The following is a 12,901-nucleotide window of genomic DNA, read 5'->3' as shown; positions in this document are numbered from 1 at the left end:
TGAGAAGGAGACCATTAATTTTGAAGAGCAGCACAGTCAATGTCAAGGACAAGTAGAGGAAGCCCCAAAGCAGTAGCGATGAATAAGGCATGTGAAGAAGTGTCCATCTCAACAGGTTGAAAGAAAAATGAACACTTAATCATTCACCCACACAAGTCTACTCAGATTGCACTCTTCTTCTACACAGAGCATGTGTATTTTTTGATCTTATAGCTAGACTGCACCATCTGGAGCTATTTCCTTCATGGGCATGGAATTCATTGTGTGGATATGATTGGAACCAACCATGACAACCAATGCTACATGAGTGGTCCAAGAGGCAGACTAATTGTGGGAGAAGCAACAATTGGTGAAAGCATCATTGTCAAGGGCCTGGTTTCTCTTTGAAGATTGACCATTTACAGTGTCTGCATAGCTTGAAAATTGACTATCATCGATTTGTGCTCTCTAACACCAACAAATCATGTCATTTTGGTCGTCACCATTACAGTAATTGAAAACAGTGAAGCAGTTTAGTTATAGAGCGTAAGGTGAGCACACTAACAAGACTGAGGCTTGAGGCAGTAGTACAGTTCACAACCTTTACAAGAGAAGCATCTTCGTTTAGGTTAGGATGGGCAAATTTTTTAAGGGGAGTGCGGACAGGATGAGTTGCATCAATGACTGTCAAATGTCGCAAGAAGGAATAAGACAACAACAAACCAACTCGACAGACTGCTAATTATATTGTCATTATATTATCAGGTTCAATAATCACTCCCTGCAATCAAGGTCACTTGCCATTTGTTACAATGCATTTTTTTCCTCCATCTGTTCCGAATTCTAAGTCAGCATAACACCTATTATCGAAAATAACCAAGGCCTGCTGGTCATATGGACATATTGAGCATTATGTCCAGTTTGCATTTGCTGTTGATAAAACAGTGTGGTAGAATCTCATAGATGCATGCTGTGTAAACATCATGAAGAATCTACTCAACATCTATTCTGAGAATGTGTAGAAGTCAAGGGTAATTTCAATGCAACTTACGGGAGGCTATTTCAAGCTGGTTTTTTGCTTAGAAATTCTAGGAAATTTTTTCTAGCTTCAGCTTGATACGTACTTCCAACTTGGCACAAAAAAAACTGCAGAAAAATGGTCGATTTGAGACGCATGTTTTGATGCATTTTGGGTCATAGAACATCGTTTGGGATCCGAATTGGATATTTCTTGTTGGGAACTGAATATATGACATGTTGACATGATGGATGGATGGATATGAACATTTTTGGACACATGCATGATAGTCATTTTGCTGGAAGCTATTTTTACATGCATTTTTGGGCTATTTTGAATACTTTTGGTCTTGGATTGGACCATTGATGTTCCGGATTGGGGCATGCTACTGAATACCATTTGTGGACGATTTTTATTGCTGGTTTTTTTGAATTTGTAGCAGCCAAAATGTCTGACATGGCATAGATCACTCAGATTTTGGAAGACAAATTGACCAAAGACAATTATAGTGTTTGATCTTACAGGATGGAGAATTTTTAATGTGAGGAGAGGTCTATGGGACCTCATAAGAGGTGATGATGAATGTCCACAAGTTTTTGAACATCCAACTGAAGAGAAAAAGAAAGTGTATAAGGATTGGATAGGAAAAAACATGAAGGTTTTGCATTGGATCTCCATATGTATTTCAAAAACGTTGATTCCTCATATCAAAAAGGCAAGTACTTGTAAGGAGGCATGGGAAATTATAGAAAAAATGTATGGAACATGTACAAAGGCTCGTAAGATACAACTCAAGTAGAGATTACATGGTGCATGGAGAGGCAATTGCAGTATCAATGACTATGTGGCAGAAATCAAGCAAATTGTAGAAGACCTTGCATCCATTAATGCACCTGTTGATGATGATGATTTAGTATCAATGACACTAAATGGACTTGGACCAGCTTTCAAGTCTTTGGATACCTCTCTTTCAGTTATAGGAGGTCTAAGCCTGACTTTGAGGAGCTTATTGGATTGCTACTCACAGAAGAAATCAAGTTGGGATTTAATGCATCTAGTAGTGGCAAAAATGCATGTGGAGACAGTGTTTTCTATCACTAGAGAGGTCGTGGCAGCTCATCTAGGGCTAGAGGCTCTTCAATTGGTTGTGGTAATTATGGTTTTACTCCTAGAAGAGGTAATCTTGGTCGTGGTCACTTCATGCATAGAGGCATGGGGAGATCTTTCCCTAGAGGTAGAGGACGGCCTAGTCCTTCACAGAGAGATAGCAGTTGTCATTATTGAGGGCAGTTTGGTCATTTTGAGAGGGATTGTTATCACAAAGAGAATGACATGTCTAGGGGTCATGGAAGGACCCAATATGGCCATTATGCATGCACTTATGGTGGTAGAGGTTATGGACCTAGAGGTGGATCGCCTAGAGTCACGTATTTGCTATGGAGCATGTGCTTGGGAGCATGACTCACTCTCCTTGTGAGAATGACTAGTTTTTGGATTCGGGAGCTATAAATCACATGACTCATCATGTTGAGTGGTTTGATAGCAAGGAGCGAATGTAGAATGAGGAATATGTTGCCACTAGTGATGATACTTTACATAAAATTACTCATATAATTGGTAGTGTTCCACTTGTTACTAAAGATGGGATTGATAATAAGCTTGGTGATGTTTTTATGTGCCCATAATAAATAAGAACTTAGCATTGATTGGTGGTCAAATGATAGATCAAGGATTGTAGGTGAGATTTAATAAGTTTGGATGTTTCATTGAGGAGTTCCATAATGGAAGTTTTGTCAGGGTGATTGCTCATGGTAGAAAGAAAGGGAGATTATGTTTTTTGGATGCACGTACTCCAGTGATTCAAAACACTATATATGTTGAGAAAGGACATGGGCAAGATAAGGATGTGAAATTATGGCATAGAAGGATTGGTCATGTCAATTTGCAAAGATTGAAGCAAACGCAATCAAGACAGATAGTCTGTGGTCTACCGCATTTTGGATATGTGAATTTTGATCACGTATGTGAGCATTGTCAATTTGACAAGAAATCTAGCTAGAGATAAGTAATTTTACAAGGTAGCTAATACAGCAAAAAAAAAGATTTTATAAGCTAGGATCCGTTGAAAGGATTGTGTAGTCCCAACATAAGCATGCTGTATAGCTTATGATAGCACGCATGTAGGGATTTCTCAACTATTTTGTTAATACTAGAAATAGAGCACATGCTTATTTCAATGCAAAGATACCTTAAGGTTAAGAGTAACATCGTTAGGCTATACAACAAAATCAAAATATTGGTTGTGGTGATTATCGACTTGCTATCCGCTCCCATGTTTACTCCTTGCCATCTCGTGCTATCGGTATTATCCTTTGCCTTCTCTTTTCTCTCCAATTTTGAATATATTATGTAGCCTACCGATGTTACTCTTACACTTAAGGTGCCATTGCATTGTAGTGAGTATTTCTATCTACATGTCTATCTGTTTGTCTCTCTATACGTCTGTCTCTCTCTCTCTCTCACTCTCTCTCTCTCTTTGTCTCTCTCTCTCACCCTCTCTCTCTTTTTGCATATTTTTCAAAACAAATTTTTACATCTATCAGCGCATGTACACTGCACACTAGACGCGCTCCTACATGCACCAGGTCCACAAAACTCAAAAAACCTCAGAGGAATTATGGTTGTTTAATGCGAGCACATCTACAGGTGCATCTACTCTGTGGATCAGACGCGCTCTTACATGCACCAGCTCCACAAAACTCAACAAAATCTAGGAGGTTGCATGGATCTTCAACACCTGCACGTCTACGAGTGCATCTACTCTGTATATCAGACGCGCTTGTAGACGTGAATTCATAGTGAAGCACAAAATAAAACTAGGAAAAGCAAGCAACAACTAACATACCCAAAGCTAAGAAGGAACCAAAATACAACTCAAAGTAAACACACAGAGAGAGAGAGAGAGAGAGAGGGAGAGGGAGAGGGAGAGGGAGAGGGAGAGGGAGAGGGAGAGGGAGAGAGAGAGAGAGAGAGAGAGAGAATACAACAAAAAGGCCTCTTAGACAAGCTCTTAGATGCGATTTTTCAATTGATAGAAAATCTTACGGGCGCGTCTATCAGCCCGTCTAAATGCGCATGTACCATTTCGCGTCTATAGTCGCGTGTATAAGGAAATCTACACGCACCAATAGATGCGCTTTAGACGCGCATATATATGTGTAAATAAAAATACATATGAACACAAAATTTTTTATTTATTTAATTTCTTTTGTGCGTTTACAAGCGCGTCTATATGGAAGATTAGACGGGCACATAGACATGTGCATAGACCACTTTTACGTGCACCAATAGACGTGACCGCAAAACCAAAAATCTCCTTTTTAAAAAAGATATTTAATTTCTTTTTATTAATTTGAATTATATAGCGCGTCTATGGGTGCGTGTACTCTGCATTTTAGACGCGAGTCTAGATGTGCATTTTCTGCAATTTAGATGTGCAAATAGACGCAAAGCACAAAATTGAAAAAAAAATCTCTGGTTTTTTTCCCCCCTCCCATCCATTAAATTGTGCATTTGGGAAAAACACAATGGATCTGAAGGCACGAGAATTGAAAACAAAAATCCATGTAATCATTATATATAAAACACATTTACATGGGGAGTTTAAGTGCTTGCAACCTAAAGCGTGGTCGCAAGTAATAGGCCATAGAGGAGGTATGGTGCTCCTCTACGAATCTGAAAAAGAAACATTTTCGCTAGCACCACCATCACTATTGGCGTCACTATCCCCCTCCTCGCTATGCTCCACATCGGGTTTCGCCTACACACACAAAAGATCAAGGTTGCTTACATACAATTGCAAAGAAAAAGTTATAATTAATAGGAAAGTAAAAAAAAAATACATCCTCTAGCTGTCGAATCCTCATAGCCCGGTTGTATTGCTCCTCAGTGATAAGACCCTCCTCATAGAAGTGAAGCCATGTGGCTATGCGGTTATGGCCTCGATGGTAACCTACCTCTCTAGGAGTAGGTATTCTACCAACGATAGTAGTCTGCAAAACAATTATGATATATAAACAATTATGAGACACAATGTATTAGAACAAATTATATAAAGAGTTTTAAAAAATATAAATTTTAAAAAACTAGAAATCAAAATATACATTCAAACTCTGCCTCCCACAACTCTCTACCGCCCAATCTGTAATGCGACGATCCCATAGTTTCCATTTGGATGCGTCGCGCCTCTGCATGCTGGCGACTCTTCACTTTCTCTATTGCTTTCTTCTTGGCTTTCTTTTACTCTATGCGGTGGCACATAGGTGGTTGGCGCTATAGGCTCCACGCCCCTCCTCTTGTCTCCGCAGTGACTCCCTGGCGCATGTCATGAGGTGGGATCTTTTTTTTTGAAGCAAATCCCTCACTTTTGTGCGTCCCCAATCATCTGAGAATCACTGACCCTCATGATTTGGGTACCTCCTATGGACTGCCCTCAACACCTCCTGCCACAAGCCGCTTTCCTGATTCTTGAAGTAAACGAAACAATCTTTATATGTCGCATGCACGACGCTCCTCATGTACGCCATTACATTCCTTCCTTCATCACCATGGAAGATGCTACCAGTAACTATAACTCTATAATACTGGCGTACAGGCTCCTCTACATGAACTTCTGGTGAGGGTGATCGCTCACCACCTCCTAGGCAACCCCCACACAAGCCTCGTTCTCCCCCTCAACTCTTCCTCCTCCCTCTCTGTCGACTATCCTTTGCCTCGTTGGATGCACGTGCTTCCACAAATATACGTGCGTCGGCTGATGCTTGTGCTTCAGCCGATGCATGTACAGGCGCTGCACGTGGAGTACTTGCAATTGGAGTTTGGACATTTGGTATTTGGGAAGCAGTGCCAGGTAAAGACGTTAGAGGTGTTCTAGACATGACGTTGAACACCTCGTCTGCTGTGGGAGAGCGACCAAGGTGTCTAGTCATCTCTCCCATGAAGTCTTCCTTACTAGGGAAACCTCCAAAAAAAGCATTGACCCCTCTGCTGAACAAGACCAATGTATCATTCATGTGCTCCAAATCTAGGTCATTTCTAGATGAACCAAGATGTGACATCTACAAACAAAACACAGGAATAAGACAAATTTGCTAAACTGCAATATGATGTAAACTGTACTATTGTGTAACATGTTTGTACAATTTCAAAAATAAAAACTTGTTTTTTTATCAGAGTTGGCACGTGTATATTCGCATCTGAGATGCAGAATAGACGCGCTTTCAGACGCTTCCCTAAAGTCAAAGCTTCTGAGTAGAGCGCGTGTGCAGAATAGACGCGCTCTCAGACGCGACCCTAAAGTCAAAGCTTCTCAGCAGAGCGTGTGTATTCTCGCGTCTGGGAAGCAGAATAGACGCGCTTAGAGATGTGACTATATATGCTCACCATGGAAGATGCCACTAGTATTTGTAACTGTATAGTACTGGTGTACAGGCTCCTCTACGTGATCTTCTGGTGAGGGTGATCGCTTGCCACCTCCTAGGCAACCCCCACACAAGCCTTGTTCTCCCCCTCAACTCTCCCTCCTCCCTCTCTATCGACTACCCTTTGCCTCGTTGGATGCACGTGCTTCCGCAAATGTATGTGCGTCGGCTGACGCTTGTGCTTCAGCCGATGCATGTACAGGCGCTGCACGTGGAGTACTTGCAATTGGAGTTTGGACATTTGGTATTTGGGAAGCAGTGCAGCCAGGTAAAGACGTTAGAGGCATTCTAGACATGACGTTGAACACCTCGTCTGCTGTGGGAGAGTGACCAAGGTGTCTAGTCATCTCTCCCATGAAGTCTTTCTTACTAGGGAAACCTCCAAAAAAAGCATTGACCCCTCTGCTGAACAAGACCAATGTATCATTCATGTGCTCCAAATCTAGGTCATTCCTAGATGAACCAAGATGTGACATCTGCAAACAAAACACAGGAATAAGACAAATTTGCTAAACTGCAATATGATGTAAACTGTACTATTGTGTAATATGTTTGTACAATTTCAAAAATAAAAACTTGTTTTTTTATCAGAGTTGGCACGTGTATATTCGCATCTGAGATGCAGAATAGACACGCTTTCAGACGCTTCCCTAAAGTCAAAGCTTCTGAGTAGAGCGCGTGTGCAGAATAGACGTGCTCTTAGATGCGACCCTGAAGTCAAAGCTTCTAAGCAGAGCGTGTGTATTCTCGTGTCTGGGAAGCAGAATAGACGCGCTTAGAGACATGACTATATATGCGATAACAGCAAACAGAGCTGCGTGTCTATATCTGCGTCTGCTCTCGAATCTACACGCACTGTCAAATGCGCTAAGTCAGTCGCTCTCAATCCGACGACCGCCATGATTTATTTGTGATATAAAAGCTTCAAATTCATAGAAAGAAAGATCCTAATACAAAAAGAGAGAGAGGGAGGGATGGAGAAAGATAGAGAGAGAGAGAGAGAGAGAGAGAGAGAGAGAGAGAGAGAGAGAGAGAGAGAGTGGACTCACCTTGGGCACTGCTTCCTTCCCCTTCTTCCTCTCCTTGGTGAGTTGTTCTCCCTTGATGCTTGCTGCTTGTTGTCTCCTCTCTTTGCCTCTTGTTCCTCTTGTTCTCCTCTCTTTTATTCTCTCTTTCTTCCTCTCCTTAGCTTTTTTCTCTTTAGCTGTCTTCTTTCCCTTCTTGTCTCTTTGAAGTGAAAGAAGAGGTGAGTCATGAAGAGACTATTAGAGGTAGACTACATGTTGGCTAAACTCGAGCTCCAGATTGCGTAAAAAATGTAGGAAAGACACAGTTTGAAAAGAAATCGCTTGTATCTTTGAAATTTGACATTTGCGTCTATTTTTGCATGTATATGCGCGTCTAAGGTTATGTAAATGGGCTAATAGATGCGGATTTAGACGCCCAGATAGACGCAAACATAGACATGCTAATAGACACAGCCATAGATATGCATTAAGTGCGCTTGCATTTTTATCATAAGTTTTTGTATTTAAGATAAGTTTTGATAGTAAGTTTTGATAGTAAGTTCTTATCATAAGTTTTTATGTATTTATGATAAGTTTTGTGTATTTAAAATTGAATATCTTAGAATAAATAATACACCTTGAAGTTTTTATGTAAACATATTAATAACAAATTTGATGTTGTCATTAGTTAGGTCTAATCATGTCGTCGTCATCACCTAATGCGGTGCATGCTGATGAGTCAACGAGCACATCCTCAAGTGAGGATGAAACATTCGTTTTCATAATCGAGATGCATGGCTACGACAAAAAATGAAATGCATGTGTGATCGTTGTCGAGGGTGTATTTTTCGATCACGTCGAGTTGCAATGTCCCACCTCAGCATGTATGGAGAATGGGACAGAGAAAAATCACCGGTATTCATTGTTTTAACACTAAGATTTCTAGTCTATGTTTGAAATATATATCAACGTACATGTAACTCCCTTTTGTGGTTGAGCAGGATGCGGTGCCACATCCTCAGATGCTCCCTCCCGAGAGTCGAGAGGCTGCAAAATGTCGATGCACACTACAACAAAGAGGCCTCATAGACGCACTTTTAGACGCGATTTTTGAATATAGAGAAAATCTTGTCGTAGAGTTCGTGCAAGAGCTGCAGAACGCGGGGTTCAAGGTACGGCAAGGAATGAGGTTAACAAGAATATCTCAATAACTCAATATTTGATGCCAAAGATCACTATATTGCTTGTCAAGTACATTACAAAAGAAGAGTCAAAATAAATGACAAAGAATGACAATCTGTCCACTGCTTTACAATAAGCGTATGAGCTTGGTTTTCAGGGCACCAAATAATTCAACCAGATTTAGGACTTAGTCATAAACAGCTTGTTCAAACTCCAAGTCCAACAGATAAAGCATTTGATAAGTGCATGCATAGGCTCGAGACATGTATACTACTCAGGTCAGCATCTGAAACCTATTGCAGAGAGATGCAGTCCATAATGGCATATAGGGCACACTCTTGCATCCATTGCATCAAAACGTGTCTTGTAGACCATGGCATACACTCCTTAGAGCTTGCTTCACAGCCCCTAATAGAAGCTTATCATGTGAAACAAAGCTTTTACGTCTCTGTTCTTTGTACAGCTTTTTCATTCATTTTATGCTGCACATATTCTTTGCTCGGTTCATCCCTTGAAAAGGCTACAGAGAGTTCTATTAAAATGCCCCTTTTAGCATGTGCAAGAATCTCTTCCTCATAAATGTAATCCCGTTTCCTTGAACAGCAACCAAAAGAACAGAAGTGTAGGTCCGAGCTCTTTTCCAGATGCTTGAAGTGCAGCTCTTTCCCGTAGAAAGCCCTTGAAAGGCGCCAAACTAGTCCCTGGACCAACCATTATTATGGGTGTTAATGGATCCTCTGGTAGCCTAAAATTTGTCTATCTTACAAAGATCGGTGACCAGCTACGTTTATCATCTGTTTCACATGTGGCTGGAACAGCATTCTTCATCCATGCGGAGCATACACCTTTATGCAATTGGCCAGTGGGACTCCTACCATAAACTAGTGCACAGGTAACATGTATCCGCTTAGGAGAGGACTTTGGAGATGAAGAAATTGAGTAATAGCAAGGTTGGAGATGAGGTGCAATGGCAGTAAAGAAATAGACGCTGACAGAGAGATCTCCCCGTTCAGTCGCCTCTGTCCACTGCTTTTTTTCCTTGGCATTCTCGGAATGTCCTGTTTCTGGTTGTGGATTCGTGCCCAATCCAAGATTCAGTAAGAAAATTTGCGACTTGAAGAAGATCGGTGCAAACCTTGAAGCTTTTTCCCCAGAGCGAGTGCAGAAATGGGCTCCGGGTGAGAGAAGACAAGCACCTTAGAAATTGCTTGCTAAACTTCGATGATGATGAAACGGAGCTGAGAAGGCCATCCAAATGAACGATCGGGCAAAGAAAGCTCGGAAGGGAGCAAGGTAGTGCGGCAAATCGACTGTGGTGGAAAGACCTGCGGAGCTATAGGCCGCCTCTCCAGAAGTGGATCATTCCTCTAAAGCAACATCAGAAACTCTCAGAATTTTAATCACAGCTGGGAGCATCAATTTCCTTCACGTAAGGATATGAGATCTATGTCGGGCGCACTCGATGATGTACTACCTTTGCTGATGACTGCATCTGATCCATGACCACAGCTAATTACGAACATAGGTAGTGTATTATCTGACCTGCCGGAAGCATGATAACTGTGCGCGCTGTTAATACTTAATTTCATCCTGCTTCCCTTCTCTCAAGCAATCCCCTAGAGCACTGTTCTTTCGCAGACATCAACAACGACCACCATAGAAATCCATCTGAGGATGTACATCTCGAAGACAGTGAGCCAATGTAGAAGTCCTTCACTCCCACCATATGCCAGATTCCAAAGCAGCTTTGATGGCCACCTCTTTTCATAGCTTGCACCATAATTCCATAGCAATTTTTTCCCTTCATGGTAGTAGAACGAGCCAGAAAAAGCCCCCTGTCATCGCTAATTCCCTCCTTAATTGCTTGGTAAAGAGCCAAAAAAACTCATTTTTTCCAAGAATAGGCTAGGCCAACACCAGTAGTGATACTCCAGCCAAGCAGTCGGCCATGGTTTCAGATGCATTACACCTTTTCCTTGATTAATACCCCCAACTGACAAAGCAATAAATTGAGATTTCCCATTAAAGGCACTATATGGAAGATCAGAGTCCATTTACAAAAGTAAAAGGAACTCCCTTCAACCTTGTCAATTGCAAATGGCTCACTTCAAGCAAGTTTCATTGGATCTCAAAACATGTATCTCACCATGTTCCGAGGGTAAAAACCATAAGCCACACCTGCTATGAAATAAGTGGTATGGTACACTGTTTCTGAGCAGGTTCTGGGGTTCTCTATGCCCAGGCCTGATGTAGAAACCCTTACGTTTGACCTAAGTATTTGACTTTGCATGTGATTTCAATGCAGTGAAGCTGCACAACAGCCCAATGGAAGAAGAAGCTTAACACGTTCTATGGGGCAGTTGCAGTCTTTGAGACAGCCACAAATATTCCTCTCATCAAAAAGTCTACAGCAAAGGCATATGGACCCTTCTTCTCCATGGCATATAGTGCTAATGTATCTTCTTCAAAAATTCTTTGTCCTGCATATTACATTGGCCTTGTTCACGTGCAACCTTTATCTTCATAGCTTAAATGTTGGCTTCTACAAAGCTTCCTTTGATTCCACGGTATCCTGCACTTTTCTTGGAATTCATCACTGAAATTGACAGCATAATAATAATCTTTGGCATCGGTTTTTCATATTTTTCACACACACACACACACAACATGCACACAAACACAAACACACACAAACACAAACACACAAGTGGAGTATGTACATTGGATGCGGGTACTGAAAATGACGGAAAGATAATGCAGCAATCACACACAATGAAACACACACGAAAAGGTAACACAGATGCACAACAAAAATGGAGGTGTTTACGGCTCGGATGCGTAGCAGCACGACATCCACCCCCTCTAAACCTGCGCATCCTCCAGATGAGCCAACTATCCAGGATCATCCAAGTCCACAAACAGGTCTAGTCCTTCATCAGTTTCCGGTGTACCTGTTTCTCCATCAGCTTCATCATCCATATTCTCTGCTTCTTCTGCTAGCTCTTCTTCTGCCAATGCTTCAAGTGCATACTCTTCATCTTCTCTTCTCTTGAAAATCTTTACTTGTTTTCCAGCAATGGGCACCCTCAATACCATTCCATCCAATTCAGGCAACTCATAGGTAGCATTGTCAAAAACCTGTTTCACCTCATATGATCCAAACCATCTTTGAACCATTTTTCTCATGCTACTATGCTGATTCTCTAGGCTACTATCGTAGACTAGAACCCAATCTCCCTCTTTTATGGCTCTAGGCTGCAAGCGATGCCTCAAATCAAACCTATCCTTGTTTCTGAGTCGGGCTGCCTTTAAACGATCAACTGCAAGCTGCACATCTTCTGCCCTTCTCTCTAGTTGACGAATCCGAAGAGCTAGAAGCTCCTCCCTTGATAAATTCTCATGCCATGGAAGAGCACTCCACGTGAGAGCACATATTTCTGTAGGCATGATAGGTTTTTGCCCATACATCAACTCTGCAGGCATATATCCAGTAGTCACGCTATGTGTAGAGCGGTCTGCCCACAATGCAAAAGGTAGTAATCTCGGCCAATCTCCAATCCGACCTCTACAAGCTTTTGCCAATGCCTTAACTATCGGGGGATGTCCTCTTTCACTCTTGCCATTCCCCTCTAGATTATAGGAAGTAGTAAGAGCCAACTTAATCCCAAGCTGTGAGAAAAATTCTCTAGCTTCATCTGCATTTAGCTCTCCACGATCAGTTGTAATCTTGCCTATACATCCATACCTGCAAAATATTTCTTCCAACAAGAATTTACATACTATAGTGGTGGTCTTCGTCCGCGAAGATCTGCCTTCAACATAGTTTGTAAGATCCTCCCTAGCCAAGCCAAGATATCTCATCTGCCAAAGTCCCACTGGCAAAGTAACCAACTCAACCACCCATTTATAATGCATACATAGCGGATAGGTCGGATGCAACTCATCACGATGCCGCACTAAAGAGTAAAGCTGACAGTCCCTGCAAGTCTCCACAAAGTGGGAAACATCTTTAAGAAAATGTGTGAAATTAAACAAAGAAACAAGAACTAAAGTAGTTCCACCTTAAAAACCCTAAGTTTTAAACCATTAAAGGACCGTTTGCATATGCTCTTTAGTTATGGCTTTACTTAATGTGTTTGTAAAGCTCATATGTATATGTAAACATGTTGATGTAGTAATTACACATTGTATCAGCTATGATCTATAAGAATCCCTTCTCATTACGTAGGTGTGTG

The 12,901-nt window shown here is 41.4% G+C and overlaps 1 pseudogene; it reads right to left on the bottom strand.

Annotated features, from left to right (window-relative positions):
- LOC148027565 (diacylglycerol O-acyltransferase 2 pseudogene) overlaps positions 1–10,167 on the bottom strand; it is a 34,007-nt pseudogene extending 23,840 nt beyond the window's left edge.
- Between the last annotated feature and the right edge of the window lie 2,734 nt (positions 10,168–12,901).

The sequence above is a fragment of the Lygodium microphyllum genome, chromosome 12 (genome assembly GCF_053477565.2).
Source record: "Lygodium microphyllum isolate KBCC chromosome 12, Lygodium_microphyllum_v1.1.10, whole genome shotgun sequence".
NCBI classification, from domain to species: Eukaryota; Viridiplantae; Streptophyta; class Polypodiopsida; order Schizaeales; family Lygodiaceae; genus Lygodium; species Lygodium microphyllum.
Note: the sequence above shows the minus strand (reverse complement) of the source record. Positions and strands in the feature narration are given on the sequence as shown.